The sequence below is a fragment of the Callospermophilus lateralis genome, chromosome 5 (genome assembly GCF_048772815.1).
Source record: "Callospermophilus lateralis isolate mCalLat2 chromosome 5, mCalLat2.hap1, whole genome shotgun sequence".
NCBI lineage: Eukaryota > Metazoa > Chordata > Mammalia > Rodentia > Sciuridae > Callospermophilus > Callospermophilus lateralis.
The window spans coordinates 12,384,498-12,394,851 of record NC_135309.1 but is presented as its reverse complement, the minus strand read 5'-3'; the positions used below and the strand labels follow the sequence as shown (position 1 = coordinate 12,394,851).

At 47.1% G+C, this 10,354-nt stretch overlaps 1 pseudogene; it reads left to right on the top strand.

The window, feature by feature from the left end:
* Positions 1-1,136: 1,136 nt before the first annotated feature.
* Positions 1,137-1,813, top strand: LOC143641674 (S-phase kinase-associated protein 1 pseudogene; annotated as a pseudogene).
* The last annotated feature ends 8,541 nt before the right edge of the window (positions 1,814-10,354 follow it).

Sequence of the window (10,354 nt, the reverse complement as noted above, 5' to 3'; positions counted from 1 at the left end):
TTTTTTTTTTTAGAGAGAGAGAGAGAGAATTTTTTAATATTTATTTTTTAGTTTTCGGCGGACACAACATCTTTGTTTGTATGTGGTGCTGAGAATCAAACCCAGGCCGCATGCATGCTAGGCAAGCGCGCTACTGCTTGAGCCACATCCCCAACCCCAACAATTTTGACTTTAATGGCCCTGGAGGCCTCTGAAATTTTGTTCCTTTTGATGCTATAATAAATAAAATTGCTTTCCAAGTCTGCTACTCAACTGCTTATTGTTGGTATGCTATTCTTCATGTAACTGTAAGTAAATTTTTCTGAATTTTATTATTGTCTAAATATGCAAATTCTTTTTGCATATACATCTTTTACCCTAAAGTTTTGAAAAGCTATTAGCACTAATAGTATTTTGTGGATTCTTTAAAGCTTTCTCTACATAAGAACATGTCATCTGTGATTAGAGATAGTTTAATTTTTTTTTCTTTCCAAACTAGATGCCCTTTACTTGATTTTTCTTCCCTAATTTCTCTAGATAGGATTTCCAATAAGTTAAACAGAAGAGGCAATTATATAACCTTATCTTATTGAAATCTTCCTGTCTTCCATGATTAGGTTTGATGTTATGAGTGGGTTTTCCATAAATTGCCCTCATAGGATTGATAAAGGTCCCTTCTATTCTGAATTTGTTGCGTCTAATCTTGAAACTGTGTTGGGTTGTGTAAAAGCCTCTTTTCAGTATCCTTAAAGAATATCAAGTGCTTTTTCTTCATTCTTTTAATATATTGCATTCATTTATACACAATATGCTATATTGAGAGCAGTGTTAGGTTTACATAAAGATGAGCAGACTATCCAGCAAGTTCCCATCTCCCTGTGGTTTCCCCTTAGCACCTTGCTATTGTACCAGGCTTGTTACTGCTGATGAATGGATAGTGATACATTGTTGCTAACTAAAGTTCACAGTTTATACTAAGTTCATTTTTTCTTCTGTGTCTGTCATTATAAAATCATGGAGTGCGCCTGCTTGTATAAAGGCCAACGCCACGAGGCGCCGCTGGAGTGGCCTTGTCCAGCACCTTTTTATTTCCTCGTGTGGTCACCGCCCCGCTCCCTTCAGCCTCCGGACTGCCGTTTTTCTTGAGACCAAACACCATGCCTTCAACTAAGTTGCAGAGTTCTGATGGGGAGATATTTGAAGTTGACATAGAAATTGCCAAACAATCTGTGACAATCAAGACCATGTTGGAAGACTTGGGAATGGATGATGCAGGAGATGATGACCCAGTTCCTCTACCAAATGTTAATGCAGCAATATTAAAAAAGGTCATTCAGTGGTGCACACACCACAAGGATGACCCCCCTCCTCCTGAGGATGATGAGAACAAAGAAAAGCGAACAGACGATATCCCTGTTTGGGACCAAGAATTCCTGAAAGTTGACCAAGGAACACTTTTTGAACTTATTCTGGCTGCAAACTACTTAGACATCAAAGGTTTGCTTGATGTTACGTGCAAGACTGTTGCCAATATGATCAAGGGGAAAACTCCTGAGGAGATTCGCAAAACCTTCAATATCAAAAATGACTTTACTGAAGAGGAGGAAGCCCAGGTACGCAAAGAGAACCAGTGGTGTGAAGAGAAGTGAACTGTTGTACCTGACACTGTAACACTATAAGGATTGTTCCAAATACTAGTTGCACTGCTCTGTTTATAATTGTTAATATTAGACAAACAGTAGACAAATGCAGCAGCAAATCAATTGTATTAGCATAATATTGTCCTTATTGCATGTGTAGTTTGAGTACAGACTCCAAACCTATGGCTGAATTTCTTTTAGTGTGAGAGAAAGTTTCTTTTTTTTCTTTACTCTGAATAAAACTGAACTGTGGGTTCTCTGTAGAAAGTGGCATTTTGGGCTTTCCCTCCTTTTGTAAAGCGATTTCTGCCTAGTTTATTGTCCAGTTAACTTTAGTGAGCTTTTAAAAGTTGGCGTTGTAAATAAAACAACTTGCAAAAAGTTTTCTGAAATAGAATTAACAAAATATTATCTTTATTCATGAGTTGGAAACTGGAAAAAGGCTACTTGAAGTAAATGTTCTGAGTTGGGGTTGTTAGGATTTCTTCCAGCCTCCTGGAGTCCAGCAGTACCACTGGGATAGATTTGCCTGTATGTAGCAGGATTCCCTTAATTGGACCGAAGGACTCGGGTTTTTTGTTTTTTTAATCAGCTTTGAATATGTTGCCTAGAGACTCAGTTATTACCCAGTTTGTGGATTTGGAGGGGAGAAATGTAACTAGACAGTTTGATAGCTTTTCAATTAAAAAAGACACTTCAAAAAAAAAAATCATGGAGTTGTTTCACAACCCTCAAAATCTTCTGTGCTCCACTTATGAACCTCTCCTTTCTTTCCCACAAGACGCTGGTGACTGCTGATCTATACACTGTCTCTATTTACTTTTGCCATCATCCCTTTCCTGAATGTCATATAATTTGAACTACAGTATGTAGCCACTTTCAAGATGCCTCTTTCATTTTATAATATACATTTAAGATTCCAAGACCCTGTCTTTAAATACAATATAAAAAGGGCTGGGGATGTGGCTCAGCAGCTAAGCACTCCTGGGTTCAATCCCTGGTACCAAAAAAACAAAACAAAACAAAACAAAACAAAAAAACATCCTCTATATCTCTTTTCCCCTTCTTTTCTGAATAACTCTGCTATAAGGATGAACCAGCTTGTTTAGCCATTCATCTGTTGAAGGACATCTTGGTAGCCTCCTAGTTTGGGCAATCAAGAATAAAACTGCTGTTACATTCATGTGCATATTTCTATGGTGGACATAAATTTACTCAGGGAGTGCAGTCCTCAGGTCATGTGGTAAGACCACATGGGAAGGGTAGCTTGGGGGCGGGGAGCCTACAACCCACCTTGGGAAGTGGTGATGCCTTTTGCGTTCCTGCTGCTCCACGTCCTCATCAGTGTTTGTTATTGCTGGTGTGTGGACTCAGAAAAGAGACTTGAACCCAGGCCTGAAACCCAAGGTCTGGATCCCGTTGCAGTGGTGCACCTGAAGCCAGAGGACTTCCCCATTCACCAGTCTTCCTGGGGTCCAAACAGGACAGGGGCTTCGGTCAAAGTCACACAGCTGGTCAGAACTGAAGTAACAACCAGACCTTCATTTCACGGGCCAACATCACCCTTTGACACCTCATTTAGTATTTCCTGAAACCGTGTGGTGGCCCTTTGCATGAGGCATGAAGATGTGGCAGGACCCGTCCTGGGCTGGGGTTAGTTGATGCTGCCTGGGAAGCAGGTGGGGAGACTTCCGACCTTGTCTGGCCTGGCTGCCTGGGGCTCATTTCTCCCCTGTGGACCTGCTGGTGCCCACCATCCTCCATTTCTGCTGTGGCCTTTGTGACAAATGGAATGGAGGAACCCAGTGTGTCTCATGGCTCCCGCACACACACGCTCACTGCCATAGGCCTGCAGGGTGCCGGGTGGGAGGTAGGTTCTGATGAGAACACAAACTCCACCACCTTGGGCTGCCACTCAGAGGGCTGCAAGGTGATGCCATCCCTTTTGAAGTGGGTGGTCTTGTCCTGTCTCTGCACCAACCCAGGAAGGGCATGGTGCAGGTGCAGCCCATCAGGGTCTCACTGAGGTGGGAGGAGGGCTGAGGACCCTGAGGACCCTTCTTTCTTTGCTTCTCCATCTTCCTCTCTCCTCCTGAGTCCTGCTTCTTGGCTCTGCTCCTGCCTCTCCCCAGGAAGGACTCCTGCGTCCCCAGGGGCACAGGGTACCCATCCTCTCTTTGTCTATTTGACTTTGGTTTCCTGTTCCTGCACCAATGTCTTGAGTTGTTTCTCTTGCGTTGTCTCCCAGTAGTTTCCTAGTTTCAGGGTTTATGTTTAGACCTTTGATCAACTTTGAGCTGAGTAATATCTGGGGGAGACGGGAGTCTCATTTCATCTTCTGCATAAAGTTATCTGATTTTTCCTGCACCACTCTGAGTGGCAGCCCAAGGTGGTGGAGTTTGCGCTCTCATCAGGACCTGCCTCCCACCGGGCACCCTGCAGGCCTGTGGCAGTGAGCATGTGTGTGTGGGAGGCATGAGACACACTGGGTTCCTCCATTCCATTTGTCACAAAGGCCACAGCAGAAATGGAGGATGGTGGGCACCAGCAGGTCCACCGTCTTATCTCCACGGTGGTTCTTGGCACCTTGGCTGTGGAGATGTGGGTTCATGTTTGGGTTTCTTGTTCTCTTCCATTGGTGTCCATGTTGGTCTTTAGGTCAGTGCTGTGGTGTTCGGGCTATCATAGCTCTTTTGTATGTTGTTCCCATATTTTTATGGGTGCATTATTGTATATGTAACAGTGGATTCGCTGCTGTGTGTTCATATATGCACACGATATTGTTGAATGTTTGAGCTCAGGTATTACAATACCTCCAGACTTCCATTTTGCTCAGAATTGCTTAGACCACTTGAAAACTATTGTGGTTTTACGTAAATTTTGGAATTGTCTTTTGTAGCTCTGTGAGGAGCGCCTTTGGTATGCCATGGAGATTGCATTGAATCTGGAACTTGATTTGGGTTGTGTAGACATTTTAATAATATTAATTCTTCCAACACATGATCATGGGAGGTCTTTCTAATTTTTTTTTTGTATTCTCTTTGATTTATTTCATCAGACTTTTACAAAATTTTTCAAGGTAGAGGCATTTATTTCCTTGGTTAAATTCATTACTAGACATTTTACTTTTTTTTTTTTTTTTTTGGTAGGTATTGTGAATATTATTGCTTTCTTAATCTCTTATTCTGCAAGTTCATTACCGGTGTATAAAAATGCCAATTTCAAAACTCACCACTTTACAGAGAAGGAAACTGTAGTCAGGAAGAAAAGTTAACACACAGCTCATAAATTGCAGGACCACGTGCCCAAGGAGTCAGGTGCCTTTTTGCATATTGTCTGCTCTGCTTATGAGAAGAACCAGCAGGGAGGACTGATGGGAGCCCAGGAGGGAGGTGGAATGCTGATATTGTAGTTAGCTCTTCAATAAAGTGGCTGTTCTTCCATAACCTCTTGAGTTCTGTGGGCAAGGCACTGTCCCTCCCCAGTGGGACTCTTGCTCGTGGCTTTTGTCCTCTTCCTGGAGCCGTCTTGCCTTCTGCCCTCTCATAGCGGTCTCCTGAACCAGTCTTAGGCACCCACCTACTTCGGCTTCCTTTCTTTTTCCCTCACATTTCAGTTTGCATTTATTTTTATTTCTTCCTTCTTGTTCTATAAATCTGTCAACTTACCTGCTTGTAGTTGTTCTTAGTGTGAAATCACAGGGAGGGCAAAGAGTTCATCTCTTGTTCCATCTGTGCTGGAACGTGGCATGTCGGACACCAGTGCCTATTTGCTGAAGACATAAGTTTAAGCCTCACCCATCCAGATGCAGGAGGGAGCAGGCAGCAGAACTCTGTCACCTGAGGGCTCTGCAGGAGGGAGGGGGCAGCAGCACTCTGTCACCCGAGGGCCCTTACTCACAATAGGCCCTTTGTTCTGATGGTGACAGGAGCACCTCCAACCAGGTCACAGTTGTGGACAAGAGCAGCCTGTGGGGCTCAGTCCTTCATCGCCAGCCCAAGCAAGGGCCACTCCATCACTACACATGGTCTCCACATATTATCTTTTCACATGGAACCATATCAATTTGTGCAATTAAGACAATAATTGATAAAATACTGGCTTTCTAATGTTGGATGCAGCAATTTTTGAAAAACACCAGATATTTAGGGTCTGAAGTTTCTGGGGGAAATTGTATCGAAAATTCCCTGAGATTGTGGACAGATCTGCCTGCCACCAAGGAGTGTCATCTAACTGCTCATGCCTGAGTTAGTGATAACAATATCAAACTGTCAGGGGCTGGGGATACAGCTTAGCTGGTAGAGTGCTTGCCTAGCATGCACAAGGCCCTGGGTTCAATCCCCAGTACAAACAAACAAACAAACAAACAAACAAAAAACCCAACAACTTAAACATGCAGTAAAAATAAATAAATAAATAAAAATATTGTACTAACTACAACTAAAAAAAAAGTTGAAAAAAAAAAATAAAGAAAGAAAGAAAGAAAGAAAAGGGGCCTGGGGCTGTAGCTCAGTGGTAGAGCACTTGCCTTGAGCATGTGAGGCACTGGGCTCCATCCTCAGCACCACATATAAATAAATAAATAAATAAAGATATTATACCAACTACAACTAAAAAAATTAAAAAAAATATCAAACTTTCATGGACCAAATTTATGATCTATGCACTGTGCCAAAAACAAAATATGTCTTCTCTCTTAAGCTTTATTTATATATTGATATAAATTTACTTTACTTGAAGGAATGGTGCCAATGGAAAATCTTGAGTGGATGCTTTGGTATCACTTATAGAAATTCTAAAAGTAATCCCAACATGTTTTAATCTTTCTAATACATTAGGTATTGTAGCTGTCACTTTGTCTCAAGAGGAAACTGAGACCCAAATTATGTCCAATCTCCCAGGTCACTCAATTGGTAGGGGCAAAAGTGCATCCCAAGGCTGAGCTTCACCTTAGACCACTGCTCTGTGTCCACAGGGTTCCTCTGCTCTGTGATAGTCACTGGGGTGAGCTCATGAAGCCATGGCAGGAGACAGCCACTATTTCCAGGGCTCTGTATAATGTGCTACAGGTCTGCCCATGTGGTCTATTAACCCTTAGAATAACTTCTAAAACCTGGTGGTGCAATGGAGTTTCATTCAGCCATAAAAAAGGATGAAATTGTGTCATTTGCAGGAAAATGGATGGAGCCGGAGAACATTAGGCTAAATGAGATTAGCCATTCAGAAAGCCAAGGGCCTCATGCTTTCTCTCTCTAGGAAAGCTAGAGAGAAAAAAGGAAAGAAAAAGGACCCCAGAAAAAGAGACCAATAGACTAGAGGAGGGAGACCTGGGCAAGGGTAGAGGGGAAGAAAGGGGCCCATTTTGGAGTGAAATAGGCCGAATTATCTTGTGTGCATGTGGCATATGTCACCCTGAGCCTCATTACTCTGTGTCACTGTAACGCACCAGTAAAAAGTTTTAAAAAGGTGAGTGGTAGTACTCCTCTCATTGGAAACACAGGAGCCCAGGACTCAAGGGGTCATCCTTTTACACAAGAGCACAGACTAATGAAGCTCATCTTCCAGGGCATCCATGTTTCCAATGTGCAGTGGCTGGTGGTCAGGAGTATTGGGGACAGTCATCTTATCATTTTCCAACTGATCTTACATCTCTGAAATGGAGAAATAAGTCAATCAGTGAAGCTTCCAGAAGCAGGAGAGAAGGTGGGTGTTCCCGATGGGACCCTTTGCTGAGTTCTCAGTGGACTCTCCCTCCGTGGAGATGGAATTCCTGCTCTGATCTCCCTGTCCTGACCCTGCAAACCTCTGTGTGTTTATGGGGGCACCTCTGGGAACACCTCCATGCTTTGCTGGAGGTGAAAGGACCCTGGAGACCCTTCCACAGTGGCTCCAGGTTTGCACAGCAGTGTGACTGTGGGGTCCTGGGCTTGCCTTAGTGAGCTAGTTGTAAGAATAGGAAACTGGCACTCCTTCATGGAGATGGCACTCAGGTGCCTGAGGTGTGCCCAGTGCTTCCTAGATGCAGGGTGGCAGACCTGGCTTCTCCTGGGTCCCTGGACTTCTTGGCTGATCAGAAAGAGGGTCTGCTTCTGGGAGTTGTGTTCTCATAGCTCCTCCTGATGATCCAGGTCCTTGAACCCCACACTGATGACAGAAAGGTGACCGTGGCATGGGGAGAAGCTGAGGTAAGCTGGTGTTTCTCTGTTCAGGGTAGAGGGTGGTGCCATCTGAGCTGAGTGGGAAAGCAGGATTGTGGCTCAGCTGTTTGAAGGCCCTAGAGAAGACCCCTCTGGGCACCAGTTTCCTCATCTGTGAAGGGTATAACGATACCCCTGAGCAGTACCCAGGGCCTCCAGAAGAATGGACGGGGCTGCTGTGAGCAGCTGTGTGGACCTGTGCAACCCAGGCCAGGGGGTGTTATTGTCTTCCATGTTCCCATTGATAGGGTCCTGACTCAGAGCACAGTTGGTGGACACCCTGCAGGAATGCTGACAGGTGGAGCTGGGAAACGCAGTGGCTCCTGGTGAGGACTCCAAGAGCAACAGACAGCATATGGTTCTTCAGACCTGAGGTCCCCATTCTCTGGGCAGCAGGCAGGCCTGAGAGCCAGGTAAGGAAGTCCGGTGCATGACAGGGGCAGGGCCTGCATGCAGGTCAGAACTTGCCGGGTGCTTTGAGCTCATTTGCTTGGGCACCTGGTGCTTACTGGGAGGAGGGGATTTGAATAACGTGGGTCTCTGCTTTTGTCCCCAGCCTGACTCTGGAGGGGCCTCCCCAAATTTCTGTCTTAATCCTGGGGACTCAGGACTTCCACCTAGAGCTCAGGAGGATATGCATGTGGGACCCCTCAACACCCACGTCCCTCGGCCACCCCGGCCCTGTCAGATGGCAGAAGTGAAGAAGTGGCTTACCTGTGGTGGGATCAACAGGATTCTGTCAGGGAGGGACCCACCTTTGCTTAGGAAAATGCTGTGGTGAGCAGCCCCAGGGCCTTGGGAGCAGGGCAGGGAGCAGGAAGTGGCTGAAGTCCTGCTCACAGGAAGAACTCCCACGTCAATCCTCCTGAGGCCGCCCCACCTCCCGGATCAGACCAACCCCTGCCCAGCACCGTGGCTGACCCTGCCCTCTATGTCGGCACGGCACCCTGGCCTCCCCTGTGCTTTGTTTGCTCATCACATTTATTCAGGCTCTGTCTCCCCTGGTACCTTCCAGAATGGAGCCTCCTCTAGGCTGGCAGACCCTAAAGCTCAGTGAGGCTAAGATTTGCCCTGGGGCTGGGACACCCTTTCTTAGCTGTCTGCACCCACGTGGTCTGATTCTGAGTTCTGAATGCTGACCCTGCCCTGGCACTGTGCCCGTGGGCACGTCTGTGTGTGTGTGTGTGTGTGTGTGTGTGTGTGTGTGTGTTTCTTCTGTGCCTCGGTTCCTCTTCTGTAAACGAGGTTCTTTTCGGGAGTGTGAATGGACCTGTTTTACGAGGTACAATGGACCATGGGCCATGGAGGAGGCCTAAAGGGAACGGCTGATGCCGGGACACTCAGCAACATGGCTTGCCCTTGCACATTTTGTCAAAGGCAGCCTTGGAGAAAGTCAATTCCAATTCGGGAGGCTGTGGAGAGGACACCGAGGGCTGGCGTAGAGAGGGTAAGTGTCACATCCTGGTGGCTGGGCAGTGCAACCTGTCAGCCTGAGCCCTGGTGAGGCCCCTCCCAGCAGACAGCTTTCCCTGCCATATAAGACCCGTTCCCACACCTGCTCCAGCCCTCTGCCAGGATCCTCCTTCCTCAGGACAGTGTCCAGCCCAGACCCAGCAGGTGAGCCCCTGCCTCAGCCTGGGAGGAGCTGAAACCAGAGGAGAGCACCCAGGGCCAGCTCAGGCAGCCTGCAGGGGCACCAGGACAACTGTGGCAGCGGGGCCCCTGCTGCTGCTTTCTGAGCAGAGGGAAGGCTGGAGTAGAGGGCGGGTCAGGGCCAGGAGTGTAGTGGCTTGCAGTCGGCTCTCTGTTCTCTGTGTGGCCCTGAATCTTCAGAACCTCTGGGCTCCGGCTTCCTGCAAGATGAGAGCAGCGTGGCAGGAACTTGCCAGACTGTTGAAGATTTGGTGGCAGAACTTCACGGGCAGGAAGAGATTTCTGGGGGTGGACAGAGGCTGCTGCTTCTCAGGCCCACCCAGGCCCTGACTTGGCCTCCAGCCTCCCTGCTGCCTCTCACTCACAGGGAGGCTAGCAGGCCCTGGGTCCCCCTGGGGTCAGCTGCAGGTTCTGCCTCTGCTGTGTGCTGGACATTTGTGACCCTTTGGCCTCTGTCCCTTCCCTCTGGTGGTGGTCGGTCTGTGCCATATGCTGAGCCTTTCATATTCTCACTGTGGCTGCTCTCATGTCTCTTCCTTTCCTTCCTCCTCCCCAGGAGGCCCACCAGAACCTCTCCCTTCCCAGGTCTGGAGGAGTGTCCCTAAGTAAGGAAATGCAGGGTCCAGCACACAGCCCTGTGCCTGGTGCCCTGCTTGGCCTTCCCTTGGATCTCTAAACAGTGGACACTGAGGAAATGTGCCCCCATGGGCTATTTCCCCTTCCTTTTCACCAACCCCGACTAAGTTGGGTGAGGACCAACTTAGTCCTTAGTGTGTGTGTGGGGGTGTGGTGCAGGTGACAGCAGGGTTGTGCTGTGTGCTGGGCTCCTAGGGTTGCAGGGCCGTAGCTCCTGGGTGAAGGTTGGTCCCTCCTCAGTAAGTGCCA